Source organism: Pipistrellus hanaki (assembly GCF_964339955.1).
Source record: "Pipistrellus hanaki genome assembly, chromosome: 2".
Taxonomy (NCBI): domain Eukaryota; kingdom Metazoa; phylum Chordata; class Mammalia; order Chiroptera; family Vespertilionidae; genus Pipistrellus; species Pipistrellus hanaki.
The window spans coordinates 27,032,327-27,051,843 of record NC_140504.1 but is presented as its reverse complement, the minus strand read 5'-3'; the positions used below and the strand labels follow the sequence as shown (position 1 = coordinate 27,051,843).

The 19,517-nt window shown below is 39.0% G+C and overlaps 1 pseudogene across 1 annotated transcript in view; it reads right to left on the bottom strand.

Moving 5' to 3' along the window:
* The window catches only part of LOC311617507 (small RNA 2'-O-methyltransferase-like), a 182,043-nt pseudogene extending 164,362 nt beyond the window's left edge, over positions 1 to 17,681 (bottom strand). The window contains exon 1 of the transcript in view: positions 17,606 to 17,681. The product of the transcript in view is annotated as a small RNA 2'-O-methyltransferase-like (transcript). The remainder of the gene's footprint in view (positions 1 to 17,605) is intronic.
* Between the last annotated feature and the right edge of the window lie 1,836 nt (positions 17,682 to 19,517).

The window sequence follows — 19,517 nt, the reverse complement described above, 5'->3', positions numbered from 1 at the left end:
ATATTTATTGCTTATTATTCATTTGGTCTTGCTGGAATGTAAGCTCTAAGAAGGAGCACTAGCGGAAACCGGTTTGGCTCTGTGGAGAGAGCGTCAGCCTGCTGACTGAAAGGTCCCGGGTTCAATTCCTGTCAAGGGCATGTACCTTGGTTGTAGACACATCCCCAGTAGGGCGTGTGCAAGAGGCAGTTGATCAATGATTCTCTCTCATTAATGTTTCTAACTCTCTATCCTTCTCTCTTCCTCTCTGTAAAAAATCAATAAAATATATTTAAAAAAAAAAAAAGGAGCACTATTTTTGTTGTTCACAGGTATATCCAGGAGCCTACATCAGTGCTCAGCCCACAGAAAAAGTGGGCATAAGACATTGACCAGCAACTTAAGGAAGAGTCCACTTGAAGTAACAAAGTTTAAAAAGATGTCATACTTCAACAGTAATCAGAAAAATTCAAATAAAAATAATGATATTTCCTTTGAAAATCTGACACAAGTTAGTCAATAAAGTGATAAAATCGCAACTGTCCCAGACCTGGTGCACCTGCTCTGGAGAACAATCTGATGTGACTAAACAAAGCTGAAGACATAGTATGCTCTGACTCAGCAACTACACACACAGAGCAAACCCTAAAGCAATTCTCCACATGCACAAGGGGACAGGCACAGAAATGTTTGCTGAAATGCAATGGGTAATGCTGAACAAGTTGAAAACAACCGCTATGTTCCCCTTTAGGAGAAGAGAGAACAAAGCTATCACACATGCACCCAACAGTAGGCTTTTAAGCACTTAAAGGAAATAGACTCAGTCAACATATATCAATATAAACCAACTTCCAAAGTAATGCCTAGAGAAAAAGGCGTAGGTTGAAAAGCACAATATAATGTTTCTTGTTAGTCAAATATGAAAAGCCTACAAAATCATGCTATACCAGAGGCCTGGTGCATAAAAATTCATGCACTGGGGGAGTGGAGGGGGGGTGTCTCTCAGCCTGGCCTGCACCCTCTCACATCCAGGAGCCCTCAGGGGATGACCTACTGACAGCTCCCCCTGGGGAGCGGGCCTAAGCTGCAGTTTGGCCTCCCTCTGCAGGAGGCAACAGGGCTGATCAGGGGATGATGCCACACCCCATCACCCTGCCACTGCTGGCCTCCCTTTGCAGGAGGTGATTGGGTGGCCAATCAGAGGATGGCACCAGCCGGCATGGGCCTGCCCCTGCTCCAATTGCCCCTCCACCACCACTGCTGGTCACTGCTACCCCTCCATCACTGTCCCCTCCATCTGTTCACTGGCATGCGCCTTGGCTGGCATGGCACCACTTGCTCCCTGGCCCTCCTCCCTCCCCCCTCGCCAACTGGTCATTCCACCGTTCAGTTGATCTGTATATTACATTTTTATTATATAGGATGTTATTAACAGAATACATTATTAAGTCCTTAATTAGGTTTATCACCCTGCACTTTACACAGCACAAACATCCTCCCTCAGAGTTAGAACTTTTCCTCACCCAGTGTTTGACTCTGTTCCAAGTTTGGATGAAGTTCAGTGGCTCTGCCCCAGGTACAGAGAACAGTAAGTTGTGCGTCTGAATTGTTTCCACGTAGGTTTCACATAAACAGACTTGTTTTAGTTGACTCTTAGGGAGGGCTGTCCTAAATCTCCCAAACTGCACACAATGTTTGCATTAAATAATCTAGGTCATTAGCGTTCAGCCGTGACTTTTCTAAAGGGCTATTTTCATAGACTTCATCTTGTTCCATGTGACATATCTCCAGCAATAGACCATTGTAGCTGTTATCTGCAGATATAGCTCTCAATTTTGGAGGAAACAGAGCCACAGTATGATTCCTATGTGATAGATTATCAGAAAGAGACCAACATGTTTAGATATGATCTAAATATGGGAAGCTTTAAGTGCATAAACAGTTAACTCATACACTTTCTAGAAGGCCAACAATTTCCTTTGTTATTTGAAACAGGCAAAACAACATAGTTTCTAAATGCTCAGTAAATACTTTTCTTCTTTTTCTTTTTAAACATTCCAATTTTTCATTGAAATGTTTTATTTAGGATGTAAATGACCAAAAAGGTCCCTGGCTTACAACAAAAATTCTTCTTCTAAAATGGGAACATGTCTTTCTTATAGGAAACATTGACAGGATGAGATTAGGTTGGTCCCAGACAAAATTGTTAAGAAGATACAGTTTGTCTGTGTTCTTCAACTTCATCTAAAAGCCTTTTCTCATGGTAACTGCTAGTAAGAATTATTCTCATCTGACTTTTCTCTACATTAATTATTAGTTAGTTAGCTATTAGCCAGTTTGGTTTCAGGAGTTATTAATGTGAGTCCATGAGTTAATATCATGGTTGTCATGATTTCTCTGGAATTGTTAGTAAAAACAAATATGAATATATATTTCCCTAGGGAAAATTTTCATGGCTTCTGACAGATTCTCTAAGAAGTTGAACACTGAAAAAAGTTAGAAAATAATGTTTTGAGAACTGAGTATTGCTTCTGGCAGTGGTTTCTCATGGAATATAAAAGATGCTAATCTCTGGCTCAGTCTCCAGGAGGTTTGACTCAGTTGCTCTGTGGGAAGATTTGAAAACCTGCATTTTGAAAAAGGACGCCAGTTTATCGTGATGCAAATGGATCCTGATGCAAGATATGGCACTAATTTGCAAAAAAAAAAAAAAAAAAAAAAAAAAAAGAGATATTTTTAGTGTCGCCTTCATGATCAATCATGGCAATTTTTCTATCTTAGCTTACTTCTTCCACTACTTGAACTTCCTATGAACAGAAAAACTCTCTTCCTCTCACTTATTCTTGCATTCAAAGAACAGCTGTTGGGTTTGTTATAGGGGCCCTGTGTTATGCTTCAAAGATGCAATGGTGGGCAAGGATGTAGTTACAAAAATGACCAGCTTTTCTTCACATCTTATCTCCTCCTTCTTCACCAGGTAAATTTTATTAATCCTGGGAGACTGAGTGTAAATATTAACTTACTTGTACTGCCATCTGAGATCTGTGGGGCAGATTTCCTTTTGTTCTTTTCTCAATGGAGCACAACCATTTCTTTTCACACTTCAATTATACTGTTGTGCAATTATTTGTTTTTGGTTTCTGGGTTCTGTGCTTCTCTTGGTCAGGAACCACATAGAAGCTTTTAAAATGTCTATCTGGCTCCCTCCAGTTTCAATGCTAAGTTTCCAGTAATATTTGCTGAGTGGATGAGGAATACATCATGTCTTTTTCCCTACCAAGAGTAGAAAGCATTTTAGTGAGATACTGTTGAAACTTAGAGTTCATAAATCCATAAAGAGAAAAAGTAAAGGATTCCCGTGTCCAGAATCCTAAGCATGATGGTACACTAAGGGGAAAGATACAATGGTCAGTAAGTTTTCATTCAATCTGGAAACATATGTGAAGAAGTAGCTCCCCAAGAGTCTGTTGTACAGAAGGGAGGGAAGACATCCAGACATTGGCCCCAAGTGACTAGAATAATCTTTAGCTCCAAATGAACACTGTAAAGTACCCCAGAACTAGCACTTCTATCAAAATTTAAAGGTACTGTCACCAGTAGAGCCTCTGGAATTTTACTGGATTTGGAAAGAAACCACAGGGGAAACTGAGTCTATCTAAGGTTGGTTCTATCCTTCAGAAAATCTGCAAGTAGCAGTGAAATAAGGTAGCATTTTCTGAATCTTAGAGGCAGTGATGACAGTGAAATTTAAGTCACAGAGTGTTCCTGGCAAATAAGGCAAACTGAGAAAGACAAATATCACATGATCTCACTTATTTGTGGAATCTAACAAACACAATGACCAACAAAATAAGACCTGAAGCAGGGAGGCATAAAACAGACTGACATAGCTCAATGTAGGGTTGGTGAGATGAGAAGGGACAACCCAAAGAACTTATATACTTATTTGCAACAAGGTAGTGAAAACCTGGGGGGGTGGGTAGGGATTGTGAGTAGGGGAGAGATGGGGGGAATGGGATACATCTGTAATACTGTCAACAATAAAAATATAGTAAAAATACTGGAAAGCATATGTCACCTAAATTTTCTTCTCGACGCATGGTTCTTTAGGAATGAACTATTTGAATTCTGAATCTTATAGATTCTTTTTTTGTTTTAATGTTGACACTATTACAGATGTTCCCATTTTACTTCCAAGTTCCTTACCCTCCCCCACCCCTTGTTATCCCCTTACTGTTGTCTCTGTTTATGGGATGTACATATACACTGAGTGGCCAGATTATTATGATCTCTGAATGCATAATAATATGACCATTCAATGTATATACTATATAATAAAAGGCTAATATGCAAATTGTCCCCTCAACCAGGAGTTAGACCAGTAGGCAGGCCGGCAAACTGCCTATGTCCTCTCCCCCTGGCCATGATGGCCGGACCCCACCACCCATGCATGAATTCATGCACTGGGCCTCTAATACACACACACTCTGAGTGGCCAGATTATTATGCGTTCAGAGATCATAACAATCTGGACACTCAATGTTTGTTCTTTGGGATAATCTCTCCACTTTCTTTCATCCAGTTCCCCCAAGTTCCCTCTCCTCTGACAGTTGTCTGTTCCTTGTATCAATGCCTCTGGTTCTATTTTGTTCATCAGTTCATTTTATTCATTGGATTCCACATATAAGTGAGATCATATGATATTTGTATTTCTATGACTGGCTTATTTCACTTAACATAATAATCTCCAGGTCCATTCATGCTGTAACAAAAGGTAAGGCAAGAGTTCTGTCTTTTTTATGGCATTGTATAAATGCACCACACCATTTCTACCTATAATCTACAGATGGGCACTTAGGCTTTTTCAAGATCTTGGCTATTGTAAACAACACTGCTATGTGAACATAAGAGTGCATATATGAACAACACTGTGAACATAGGAGTGCATATATTCACTGTGAACACAGGAGTGCATGTATGTGAACATAGGAGTGCATATATTCTTTCTTATTCATGTTTCGGGATTCTTAGGATACATTCCCAGAAGTAGGATGGCTGCGTCAAAAGGCAGTTCTATTCTTAATTTTTTGAGAAAGCTCCATACTGTTTTCCTCAGTGGCTGCACCAGTCCACATTCCCATTACAGTGCAATAGGTTCCCTTTTCTCCACTTGTTGCCAAGTGGAGAAAAGTGTTGCCAGCACTTGTTGTTTGTTGGTTTACTTTGTTATTTGTTGATGGCAGGTGTGAGGTGATATCTCATTGTGGTTTTAATTTGCATCTCTATGATGATTAGTGACATTGAGCATTTTTTCATGTACCTATTGGCCATCTGTATGTCCTTTTTAGAGAAGTGCCTGTTCAGGTCCTTTGTCAATTTTTAAATTGGATTGTTTGTCTTTTTTATATATTTTGGAAATTAATCCTTTACCAGATGTATCATTGGAAAATATGTTCTCCCATATCGTGGGTTTCCTTTTCATTTTGTCGATGGTTTCTTTTGCCGTGCAGAAGCTTTTTAGTTTGATGTAGTCTTTACCTTTACTCTGTTCGAAGCTACTTCATTGTTGAATAGAATTTTTTCCTGTGTATAAGAACATTGAATGTCCATGCTATTTATATATGTATTTACACATATAGAGATGAAAACACATGAAAACAAGTCACTTAAATACAAGACATAGCTTGTGCTGAGGTGAACCCACAATTTTCTTTGTCCCAGAGATCAGAATCCAGAGGTCTAGTAGATTGAGTCAAACACGTAGATAGGTTTTATTTTTTAAACTAAACATGCGCTTAAAATTAAATCTACATTTAAAAATTGGAATATTTCACATAAACATTCTGATATCTGGCTGTCTTGAAAATATAATAATCAGACATCCTGGCAGCCTGTGACCATCTCTCCTGCATGGCCACAGTCAGTGGAGTTGGGCAGCTCCATGGTTAGCCTCTGTGACAGCAGAGAATCCTCAGGCCATCCCAATAGTCCTTAACATCGCTTAGAGCAGGGGTCTTCAAACTACGGCCCGCGGGCCACATGCGGCCCGCAGAGGAGTCTGATCCGGCCCGCCAGGTTTTTTGGGCAGTGAGCGCAGCCGAGGTGTTACAGTAGGAATTAGTAGTTCATATAGTCCGGCCCTCCAGCTCTCTGAGGGACCGTGATCTGGCCCCCACTTTAAAAAGTTTGAGGACCCCTGGCTTAGAGTGTGGGGAGCTTTCAAATGTTTAGCTTCCCTTCTTAAAAATTATGTTTTTAATGCCTGAACTGAAAAAAGTGGCCTTTATATAACATCCACTGATAGACCGATGCTCCTGTATGCTCCAAAGGCTGAAAGCTCTTCCTTATTGATTACAGCATCTCCTTCAGGCAAAGTGCAAGAGAAAAGGAAGTGCAGACACACCAGCTGATGGGAACTGGACCCCTCACAGATGATCATGTCTTTCTTCTCGGGGAGGGCTCCAGGGTGCTGGAATGCCACATTCTTAGGAAGTCCTGGAACCCTTTCCATTTTCTTTTGAAATTTTTTTTCAGAATTCTGAAACAGGCCTTGCTAAATTTAGCTCTGTCTAACAGTAATTGATACCAGGACAGGTGCGACTGTCCATAGCAGTGGTTCTCAAACTTTAGCAAGGATCTGAACCACCTAGAGAGCTGGTTAAAACATAGATATCTGAGCCCCCCTTCCAGAGGATTTGATTCAGTACATGGATGGAGCCAAATAATTTGCATTTGTAACAAGTTCCCAGGGGATGCTGATGCTGTTGGTCTGGGGCAATGGTCAGCAAACTCATTAGTCAACAGAGCCAAATATCAACAGTACAACGATTGGAATTTCTTTTGAGAGCCAAATTTTTTAAACTTCAACTTCTTCTAACGCCACTTCTTCAAAATAGACTTGCCCAGGCCGTAGTATTTTGTGGAAGAGCCACACTTGAGGGGCTAAAGATCTGCATGTGGCTCATGAGCTGCAGTTTGACGACCACGGGGCTTCAATTTGATATTCGCTTGCCTCTATATATGCATAGAGAATTTCTTAGGTAATTCTGGATACTGTAGATGCCAGATTTTTACAGAAAAAGTGAGTGAAGGTAGTATCTCTTAGTGAGCATCTGGATGGCATTTGCTTGGGCAGGAGTTGAATCTCTGACAAGTTATGCAGAATTATTAAATTAAGTACCTGTACTGCTACCTCTAGGTTGCTATTCCCTGTTCAGCTCCCTGTTAAAAACCCATTGGCTATCTGTTGAATTCTAACAGAGGACAAACAAACAAGAAAGACAGAGACAATGCTTAGATTATTTTAATTTCCTTTTGCTAAGAGACCATTTTTAGTTGTTTTTAAAAAATTGAAAGGGATCTTTACAACCACACGGTGGCAGTGTCACCCCATGAGTGACAGTTTCATGCTGTCAGAGTTGAGTTTCTGAATCATTATACACCCAGAGATCATCTTGAAAGCTAAGCATCTGCAACCTTGGCTTAACAATGATTGGCCCCTAAAGTCTAAATGACAAGTTGTAGTCATATACCTCTACAAAACACATCAGTCAGAGCTTTCAATATTCTTACAATGCCTCTGAGAGAATACATTTTCCCTCTGCTGTTTCATAGTATGAAAACAACTTCATAAGAGCGAGCAACAGATCATTTCATGCATGAGCTATGTAACAAATTCAATCCAAAATAACCCTGCTTCAACTTAGCAGATTACTGTGTGATAGCAAATTCACATCTAGACTGTAATCATTTTTGAAAAGTGAATTTATTTTTTCTCTAGCATTGTTTAATTTTAGATATTTGCATGCCTATACGCTCTTCAAAAGCAAGTAAAATTGAACTTCTCTAGATTAGTTCTTTGAAGTATCTACTCAGAACTTTTCTTTCTATAGTGAGACTTTAAGATGGTATTAAGTCTTAGCTGTATCTGGTTGGCTACTAATCTGTACTTTGCAATGTATATAACTCCACTATAATACAAGGAGTAGAGGATTCTTTGGAGAACAAGGTCCTGTCAAAGTGAAGGAGATATGTTATTTCATTCCCATTCCTACAACAAAATACTATATCTTATCAGCAGAAATGGCAGATTCCTGAGGGGAAGGGGAAAGAATGTCCTAAATATTGAAAATGCTCCCCTGTTTGCACATTGATATGGTGCTTCTGATAACCCAAACAATGAAAATAGTCAAATAAAACCATTGCAAATGCCAATAGATATGTCAACAAAGGAAAACAAAGACCTAGAAAGTTCATGTACCATTGGGATCAGTTCCAATTTGCTGACAAAATCGGCCTTTGCCCCAAAATGATGGGACCTGGACACATTACCAACCAGATTAATGTGGGAAAAACAGAAACATTAATTTTCCCACAAACTGTCCCCATCCATTTTCCTAAACATGAGCAGACTTCTCACACCATCACAGGCATCCATCCCAATTCTGGTTTTGGCTCCTGAGCTTACATTTTGTTTGTTTGTTTGAAATATATTTTATTGTTTTTTTACAGAGAGCAAGGGAGAGGGATAGAGAGATAGAAACATCAATGAGAGAGAAACATTGATCAACCTCCTCCTGTGCACCTCCTACTGGGGATGTGCCCGCAACCAAAGTACATGCCCTTGTCTGGAATCAAACCTGGGAACTTTCAGTTCGCAGGCCGATGCTCTATCCACTGAGCCAAACAGATTAGGGCTGAGCTTACATTTTGGTTCAAAGGTTCCCTCTGGGCATTCTGAATCAGACAAAAACAAAAACAAATGCAAAAATACAAACAAAACAACAACAACAAAAAACAAACAAACAGAAACCTCTCTAGGAAGTATGCTATGACAGAGATTTACTCGAATGCAGGAAAGTATCTTAACCTAGAAAAAGATAAGATTGGAGGTCTAAAACGATCTCCCCAAATGGAGACTAGAGGTCATGAAAATGTTACTTGGAGGATGGAGCGATTTCTCTGATGGGGGGATGGGGGAGACACGTGCTGCACTTTACTGCCACGTGGGTGGGTGGACTGAGATCTCAGAGCGCCTGCCTGTGCTGTAGGGCTTCACAGTACAGCAACAGCATCTACGGTTTCAGAGGTTACCACTCCCCAGGTCCTCATGGCAATTCTTGGGCTACACACACTCTTCAGAATTTCTTATGTTCCCCACGTCCCTGGGGTTTTTAACCTGCTCTCCTAGTTGACCTCGTCTGTATTCTGCCAGCTGGTTTTATATAAGGGTACGGATTTTATTCTTTTCTAAATCTCAAGATCAAGTTTTCAAAGGATGGATATTAAGATTTAGAAATACTACACTCTGCAACAAAATGAGTCTTATGCATACATTCAGCCATTTATGAAGCCAAGCTTATAGGAGCTAGGTATTATTATTCCCACTATAAATAAAAAGACATTGAGGTCTAAAAAAAGTCAAGTGCCTTGTCCATGGACTACACAGTCATGAATGGCAGTGCTGGGATTCCTATGCAGGTTCATTTGGTAGCTCTAAAGCCTGTGCTCTTTCTTACTCATTAACAGAATTTGAAAGACTTATCGGTATTACACTTCCTGTCTTCAAACTAGTTATTCCTGCTCCCTACATATTCCTCCCATATGACGATTAAGAGGAACAAATGATCTATTTTTCCCCCTAAGCATATATTACAGGCAGTTTATAAAAAGTAAATTCTTTCTCCATGAAAATGCTACTTATTTTTAATACTGACACATATGTTAACATTTAAAGAACATTCCATGTAATATTTCTGTGCATAATATGTATCAGCAATATGGTGCTGGACAGTTATAATTTTATCAAAGCTCCATTACTGGGATTCCTATATGAGCTATCACTCTTTTTGACAATTCAATCAGGCTTCCAAATTTCAAAAGAAGCTTAACTCGCTTCATTGATTTAGTCAATGTCTAGTTCTAAAAAAGGATTTAAAATAACTTAGTACAAAAAGGAAAAACCCATAAAACAGAATCATTAAAGCAAGGATGATAAGAATAAGAGCCATGCAATAAAATGGACAAGAGGGTTTTGCCAAAACCCTTAGATTAAATAAAATTACTGTGATCAGACATACTTTATCTGTGACTTTCCATATAGCTAAAAAGCAAAAACAAATGAACAAATAAAAATGTAACCTCTGAAAAAAAAAATACCATGTTTTTAGAAAAAGATGCATATCTTTGTATGCTTTGATTTAAAACGTTTTAATTTGTGTGTGTTGTGTGAGGTTTGAGTGAAATTTTCCCCCTCTATATAAATATTCAAAAGACCCAGTATCATTTATTGAAAAGACCATTTTATACCCACAGCACTGTGGGATGATCTTTGTCATAAATCAATTGATTCTGTATTAGAGGTTATTTTTATTATGTACCATTGGTCTATTTACCTATATCTGAGCCAAATACTACATTATCTTGATACAGTTTTATCTGTTATAGTTATGACAGTTCTCCAGCTCTGTTCTCATTCAAGATTGTCTTATTTATTCTTAGATCTTTACTTTTCCAAATACAGTGTAGAGTCAGTTTACTCATTCTAAAAAACCTTGCAGTGGTTGTAAGAAAATACTATTAACAAACAAATGCTAGCAAATTAGACAATTTAGATAAAATTGATAAATTCCAATAATATACAATCTGTCAAAAACAAATCATGAAGAATGAGATAATCTGAACAAACAGATTACAAAGAATGACATTGAAGCAATAATAAAAAACTTCCAACAAACAGAAGTCTTGGACCAGATGGCTTCATAGGTGAATTTTACCAAACAGTCTAGGAACTAACACCTGTCCTTCTCAAACTATTCCAAAAAAATCAAGAAGAGGGAAGATTTTCAATACTCACAAGCTCATTTTAGGAGGTCAGAATTATCCTAATTGCAAAACCAGATAAAGACACTACAAAAAAATAAAATTTTAGGCCAATATCCCTGATGAACATAGATGCTAAAATACGCAACAAAATGTTAGCAAAGTGGGTCCAGCAATCCATTAAAAAGGTCATACACCATGATCAAGTGGGATTTATCCAGAAGATGCAAAGTTGGTACCTAGCAGCAAGTCAATAAATGTGATATTTTACATAAAGAAAAGGAAGGATAAAAATCGCATGATCACATCAATAAACGCAGAAAAAGCATTTCATAAAACCCAGCACCCATTTATGATAAACTCTCAGTAAAGTGGGAATAGAGGGAACATACCTGAATGTAATAAAGGCCATATATTTCAAACCCACAGCCAACATCATATTCAATGGGCAAAAATTAAAAGCATTTCTCTTAAAGTTAAAAATAAGGCAGGGATGTCCACTCTATCCACTCTTATTCAACATACCCTGTTTCCCCGAAAATAAGACAGTGTCTTATATTAATTTTTTTCTCCCAAAGTTGCGCTAAATCTTATTTTCAGGGGATGTCTTATCTTTCTATGCGCTAGGTCTTATTTTCGGGGAAACACGGTAGTACTAGGGTAATACTAGAAGTTCTGGCCACAGCAATTAGACACAAAATAGAAAGCATTCAGAGTAGAAAAGAAGTGAAACCATCATTATTTGCAGAGTAGGAGCCCAGTGCACAAATTCGTGCACCTTGAAAGGAACTTTGGGCTGCAGTGAGCACAGGGGTGGTCTCAGCCCATTCTCCATGCCCCCTCCTGATCCCTCCCACTGCGGTTCCCATCCCCTGTCTGCCAGCAGCCCCACTCCTGCTGCTGCTGCTGCTTTTGTGCGCTGATGGTGCGCAGCAATTGGGGCCAGCACAGCAGCAGAATGTGAGCGGGGATGGCACCATCAGCTGGTACAAGTGGCAGCTGCTTCCCTGATTGACCCTCAGGATCAGGAGGAGATGGAGAAGCCCTCAGTGGTGATTGGGTCCTGTAGCTGCCACTTGCATCTGCTGATGATGTCGAATGATCAGCACTGGTGGTTCTGTTACCGGCTGCATGTGCAAACAGGGCCACCACCAGCAGTGGGTGCAAGTGGGACTGTCGCTGGCAGCAGGTATGAGAGGTGGCTGCTGGCCCTGATAGCCCTTCAAGGGCAGGGGGAAGTAGAAAAGCCCTGCGGGACAATTGGGGCCAGCAGCCACTGCTTGCACCCACTGACAGCATCAAACAATTGGAGTGCCAGGCGCTGGCAGCAGGTTAGAGTGGGGCCAGTGCTGGCAGCAGGTGCAAGCACCTGGTGGAACCACAGTGCATGGGAGAAAAGAATTTTCAGTAACCATTAGAGGCTCACCTGATGACAGTGACTGGCCTTGGTGTGGAGCCCTCACACTCCTGCTCCACCATCCCGCTGTGGCTGATACCTGCCATGTTCCATGCTCTGCTGTCTGCTGCTGACTCCTGCCATGTTCCACACATGCCCACTGGTGGTCAGTGCACATCATAGCAACTGGTTGTTTGGTTATTCCATTTGGTCTATTTGTATGTTAGGATCTCTCTCTCTCTCTCTCTCTCTCTCTCTCTCTCTCTCTCTCTATATATATATATATATATATATATATATATATATATATATGACATGATACTGTTTATAGAGAACCTAAATAGTCCACCAAAAAAACTACTAGACCTGATAAATGAATTCAGTAAAGTCTGCCTCTGATGGTTACTGAAAATTCTTTGCTACCATGCAACATGATCCCACCAGTTGCTTGCACCTGCTGCCAGCCCTGGCCCCACTCTCACCTGCAGGATACAAGCTAAATATCCAGAAAGCAGTTGCAATTCAAAAAGGGAAAATAAGGAAACAATCCCATTTATAACTGCATAAAAATACCTAAGGATAAATTTAAGTACAAATGTAAAAAACCCGTACTTGAAAAATATAAGACACTGAAGAAAAAACTTGAAGAAGATACAAATAAATGGAAGAATTTCTGTGTTCATGGATAGGAAGAATTAACATTATTAAAATATCCATATTACCCAACACAACCTATGGATTCAATGTGTATTTCAAAAAACTAGAATAAATATTTCAAAAATTTATATGGAACCACAAAAGACACCAAATAGCCACAGAAATCTCAAAAAAGAAGAACAAAGTTGGAGGAATCATGCTACTTCATATCAAACTATACTATAAAGGTATAGTAATCAAAACAGAATGATAAAGACATATAGATAAATGGAACAGAATAAAGAACCGAGAAATAAACCCACAGCTTTATGGTCAATTATTGTTTGATAAAGAACATAGAATGGGGTAAAGATAGTCTATTCAATAATTGATGCTGGGAAAATTGGACAGGTATATGGGAGAAAAGAGAAAGAAATAGACCACCTTCTTATGCCATACACAAGAATAAACTCAAAATGGCTTAAATACTTAAATGTAAGACCATAAAAATCCTAGAAGAAAACATAAGCAGTAAAATCTCAGACTTCTCTTGTTAAAATGTTTTGCCAATATATCTCTTTGGGCAAGGAAAACAAAAGAAAAATAAACAAATGAGACTAAATAAAATTAGAAAGCTTTTTAGAGCAAAGAAAACCATCAACAAAATGGAAAGACAACCCACTGAATGCGAGAAAGAATTCACTGATACATCTGATAAGGGATTAATATCCAAAATTTATAAAAACTTATAAAACTCAAAACAAAATAGAAACAAAGAATCCAATTAAAAAAATGGACAAAGGACCTGAATGGATAATTCTCCTAAGAGGACATGCAAATGGCCAATAGACATATAAAAAAGATGTTCAATGTCACCAATCATCAGAGAAATGCCAGGAGATTCCACTTCTGGGAATAGAACCTAAGAAACCCAAAAAACTGAATCGAAAGAATATATGCATTTCTATGTTTATTGCAGCATTATTTATCAAAGTCAAGATTTGGAAGCAGCCCCAGTGACCTTCAGTAGATGAGTGGATAAAAAACTGTGGTATATTTGAACAATGAAATACTACTTGGCAGTAAAAAAAAAAGAAGGAAATCTTACCTTTTGTAGCAGCGTTATGCTAAGTGAGATAAGCCAGTCAGAGAAAGACAAATACCACATGATTTGTCTCATATGTGGAATATAATGAAAAATAAACTAACAGACAAAACAGAAACAGACTCATAGATACAGAGAACAGATTGACAGCTGTCAGAGAGGAGGGGAGATGAGGGTGGAAAAAGAGAAGGGATTAATCAAAAAACAAAACTCATAGACTCAGACACCAGTATGGAGATCATCAGAAGAAAAGGGATGCAGGGAGACAGAGGAGGGTAAAGAGGGGATACATGGTGATGGAAGGGGACTTGACTGTAGGAGGTGAACACACAGTACAATATACAGATGAGGTATTATAGACTTGTACACCTGAAAGCTGTATAATTTTATTAACCAATGTCACCCTAGTAAATTCAATAAAAAATAATTTTTCCAATTTTAAAAAATAATCAAATTTAATCATGAGATAAACTTAGCAGTGTTTCTCAAACTTTAATAGCATAAGAAATAACAAAGTAATTAACTTAACATGGAGACACCACCTCTCTACTCTCCGAGTCTGACTCAGCAGAACGGACAAAGGCCCATGGAGTTGTATTTTTAACAGATATTTCAGTAAAACACTTTGTAAAATGCTGAAATAAAATTGTACAGGTGGTTCGGCAAACCTTGGTGCATACTCACATTTCTGCATTCCAAATAGAAACCGTAGTTTAACTGCACACGCATGTGATATTTGATACTTCTTATAAAAAAAATTTCCCCTCAGAATGGTAGTAGACAAAAAGCAAAGCCTGACTGTAGCAGCTCGTATTTTAAATGTCTTTGGAGAATAAAAACAATATTAACTAAAAGGGATCATATATTTTACTGATTCTAATATGTAACTTCTGTTGCACGCAGAGAGGTAATATCTATAAAAGGTGTGCACCTGTTGTACAATAAAATGCCACTTTAATGTGGACACTCCCCCACGCTCACACACTTGAATTGCAGTTCGAAGAGCCAACTTTGAATCTTCAATGGACAAAAATGATTAAAAACAAACAAACAAACAAACAAAGCAAGTTTCAGCAAAATCACAAAGGTTTCTTAAAAGTTTATCTTCCTATGGTGTGTCCCTCCCTACAGTCCACAAATCTTCGCTTGGCTGTGGAAATGATTATGACATGGACAACAGGTGATTCTGACTTTGGGATGGGAGGGCGAGATTCTAGACAAAAGCTCTCCCAGGGGACACATATCCAAATAGCATGTTTTCATGCAAATATTCCTAAAGGAATGTATATGGCAAACCCACAACCAACATAATATTCCAAAGGTGAAGGGAATCCTAAAGATATGGGGAGAATTATATTTATAATCTGTATTATTCTGAAACTGCCCAAGAGACCTCAGCAGTTTCAGATGTCTTAGAGGTCCCCTCTGATCACTGCTGGAAAGAACACAGAGCAGTAATAAACCATGGGTAGCTACAGAAGCAGGCATGCCATTTACTTGACCAAATGGGGTTTATTTTTTCCTCTGTAGTCTCCTCTTAATAATACGAGCCCCAAAGTGAGGTCTGTGTGTAGATTTATGAAGTCAGTGAAAATAGGGAGGTCCCAGGTCCTCGTACGCACCAGGCACCCTGTAATCATGCAACAGCTTGCTGGGCAGGGGATAGGGCTGCCTCTGTGTTCCGAACATAACTAGGCCTGTTGGTGCTCATTAAATTCTTACTGTGGATGACAACACTGTAGCCGACAGAGGATTATAAATGCAGCTACCCCAGGTGCAAAATTACGGACCAGATTTTAAGCCCCCTATGGCTGAGCCCATAGATTTTCTATTAGAACTACCACACGAAGGGCGTGTAAGTCTCTTATTAACATCTCCAGCCTCTGTAGAGTAACTCTTTGGCCCCAGTGAGGCAGATAACATCTCCTCTTCCTCAGGCAGTGACCTTTAGAATAATCAGTAGTGAAGATGGTGCCTTAGAGGGCCAAATTAAAACAAGGATGCTGGCATGCTGGCAGAAGTGGCAGAGGAAAAGTGTGTGTGTGTGTGTACACATATAAACACACACACACACACACACATACATACACATTTATGTGGAAAGGAAATGGAGAAAGAAGAATCACTTTCATAAGAGGCCAATTTAAAAATCAAGACCAATTAATGGAGAAATATATATGTATAAACCAAGTGAAGAAATGTGTATTAACTAGCACAAAACAATATGGAGCTATCTAGTTATTTTTGTCAAATGCTAACTTCAATGAGGGCTATAGGTAATTCAAAGTCTCACATCTCACTTCTGGGATATGGGATAAAAGAGTTGGTAAGATCTAGTATGGAAAGGGGTGTCAATATTGGCCCTCATAATCTGAGAAAGCAATTATGGTCCATATATTGTACAAATGTTCCCAGTTCTCCTAGCCCTATATCCCTGCACTTTGCAATGTGATTCTCTTCAAATGGCAAAGCTAATGTCTTCACCGCTTGCATCATGGATGGTCTTGTGACTGCTTTGTCTGCAGCAGAATGATGGTGTGCCAGTTCTGAGATTAATCCTAAGAGGCCACGTTGGCCCAGACAGCCCTAGCTGACCTACCAGCTGATCACAGATACATGAGGGAGTCTACTGTATGGCCCAGACCAGCACAACTGCCCAACTATCCATGAATCCTTGAGAAATAATAAATAGCGGTTGTTTTGTGTCATTACATTTTAAAGCAATGTGTTACACAGCAATAGCTACACAATCTTGCCCAACATTATGGTGAATAATTTCCCTCTCTAAAGTATACTTTTTTACATTCCTTTTGCAGTCCTAGGTTATAGTGCTTATTCTCATTTTTGCTATTCTTGTGTGAGATATACACTGAGTGGCCAGATTATGATCTCTGAATGCAAAATCATCTGGCCACGCAGTATATATAAAATATAATATAAAATATATACTGCGTGGCCAGATGATTTTGCATTCAGAGATCATAATAATCTGACCACTCAATGTAGTTCTCAGTACTTCATACAATTATAACAATTAATGGATTTTAAAATCCAGATTTCTGATATGGTGCTTTCCCTAAATGGGCTATCTGGGTCTAACCTCAGAGACATGTTGACTCTCTGCATTAGAACAGATAGTTTAAAGGAGCAGCAGCCATTACAGGAGAGCAGTGGAAAGATGAAAAGAGATCCAGGCAATGGCCACTTGGACCCAGATGGAAACTGTATTGCATCATGATGAATAGGCAGACTCTCTAGTAGCCTTGTTATCCTCAACTGGCACTTTGAATGGAAATCAACCTCAAATGCATTTAGAAAACTAGTTAGTATCTTTAAGTCCTCATGGACAATTACCAACTGGGACATTGGCCCCAGGATATTACTCTGTAAGTGATAAAAGATAAACATCCTAACGTTCTTTCTTCTCTTCCTAAAAATCAAACTCTAATCATTCAGCAGACTGCGCTCAGATAAAGAAATCTGAAATAAATGGGGTGTCCAACATATTATACATTTGAGTTCAAATGATAAAAAAGATACCATATCATTTTAAACATGGGCTCTCTCAAAACATGAGTGATGACAACACATTGAAAAATCTACAACTTGGAAGAGATTATAAAATGACACAAGACAAAAAAAAAATAATTCCAATTCCCTTGACTTACTGCTTTGGCCCAGGGGTAGCTTCCACAGAAACCTTCTTCTAGGAGACACGGTAACAGCTGGATAGGTCACAGTCATTACCGTTTTAAACCCTGTCATATGTGCTTCCCCAGCCCGTCAGTCCCCAAATACCAGCATCAGCAGTTGCAAAGAAACACAAAACTTAAAGGAGAATGAATTTCACACTTGAGGCAACAGGCAGCTTTACATTTGGCTGTGACATTCAGAGCTATGTAAAAATACTACTTTGCATACAGAGTAACTGAATGCTTTCCCTTGGAAACTGGTTCTTGTTCTGTGTGCCAGGACCAAGGGAAAGCTGGCAATGCTCACTGGCAAAGTCTCTCTAGTAAGTTACAGAATCCCCAGGAGGAATATAATTTCCCCCAAAGCATTTTTTATGAAGAAAGAAAAGGAGTCAACACCAAGGTGGTTCAGTGGTTAAGCATCAGCCTACCAATCAGGAGGTCCTATTCCAGGTCAGGGCACATGCCCGGGTTGTGAGCTCAATCCCCAGTGGGGGTTGTTTAGGAGGCAGCCAGTCAGTGATTCTCTCTCATCATTGATGCTTCTATCTCTTTTTTCCCTCTCCCATCTTCTCTGAACTAAATAAAAAATATTAAAAAAAAAAAGAAAGAAAATAAGTCAACCTGTGAGGATGGGCACCTATGATGAGAGAAATATACCCTTGGAAAGACAGAGAAACTAATTTTCCCCAAATTGGTAGTGAAAATGACCACAGAGATTTGAAAAATCATGCTAACATAGCACAGCTCACCAGACTATCTTTATTTTTTTTAAATTAAAACTAAAAGTTCTTAAACAAACAAAAAACACTAAAAGTTCTTAGAAAGCAATATCTGGATTTTTAGAAAATTAATTGTCCTAATAAGAGTTACTAGTTATTGAGGGTCTGCCATAGAAAGAGTTATGTAGCTATTTTTACATAGTGACCCTGATCTTCACAATTATCCATCAACATAGGAATTGTTCTTCTAATTTGAAAGGAGAAAAATGAAAGGAAAAATATAATTCATCAGAGGTCATACTCAAAATGAATTAATGTAAATTTAAGTAATCTTGATTCAAACAATTTTATTGCTATTTTTCTTTCTTCTATATATGTTATTATTCTCTTTTTATTGCTGCATCTATAACTACATTTAAGTCAGAATTAGTTAAAAGCCAAAACAGACTTCTTTAGACCTTTCTTCTCTTCCCCTTTACTTTTATCTGGTACTTCTCAAAATCCCCCTATTTTCCATTCAGATATATATTTTTTATTTATTTTCTTATTCTCAAACTGGAGGCCCGGTGCACGAAATTCATGCACTTTGGGAGGGGGTGTCCCTCAGCCTGGCTTGCACCCTCTTGTAGTCTGGGAGCCCTCAGAGGGGGGGATGACCAACTGCTGAGGAGGTGGGAAAGGCTCCCTCCACCACTGCTGCATTTGCCAGCCATGAGCCCTTGTGAGAGCACACTGACCACGAGGGGGCAGCTCCTCCACTGAGCATCTGCCCCACTCCCCCACCCCCTTCTGTCAATGTGCATCACAGCAACCAGTTGTTATACCATTCAGTCTATTTGCATATTAGCCTTTAATTATTGGGTCGGCAGCTAAGTAATTGCGGGTTTCACACATATATGGCTTCAGTTGAATTTTTAGTTTGCAGACGTAGTACAAATGTAAAACACATTTTGTTATTTGATAGTTGGCTATTCAGCTGTTAATCAGTAAAAAAAGTTTTTTGATCTGTTTTGTAGTTTTCGTTTGGCGTTCGTTGAAAAATGGAAAATCAAAAGGAACATTTTCGTCATATTTTGCTTTTTTATTTCCGCAAAGGGAAAACGCATCGCAAGCTCATAAAAAGTTATGTGCTGTTTATGGTGACGAAGCCTTAAAAGAACGGCAGT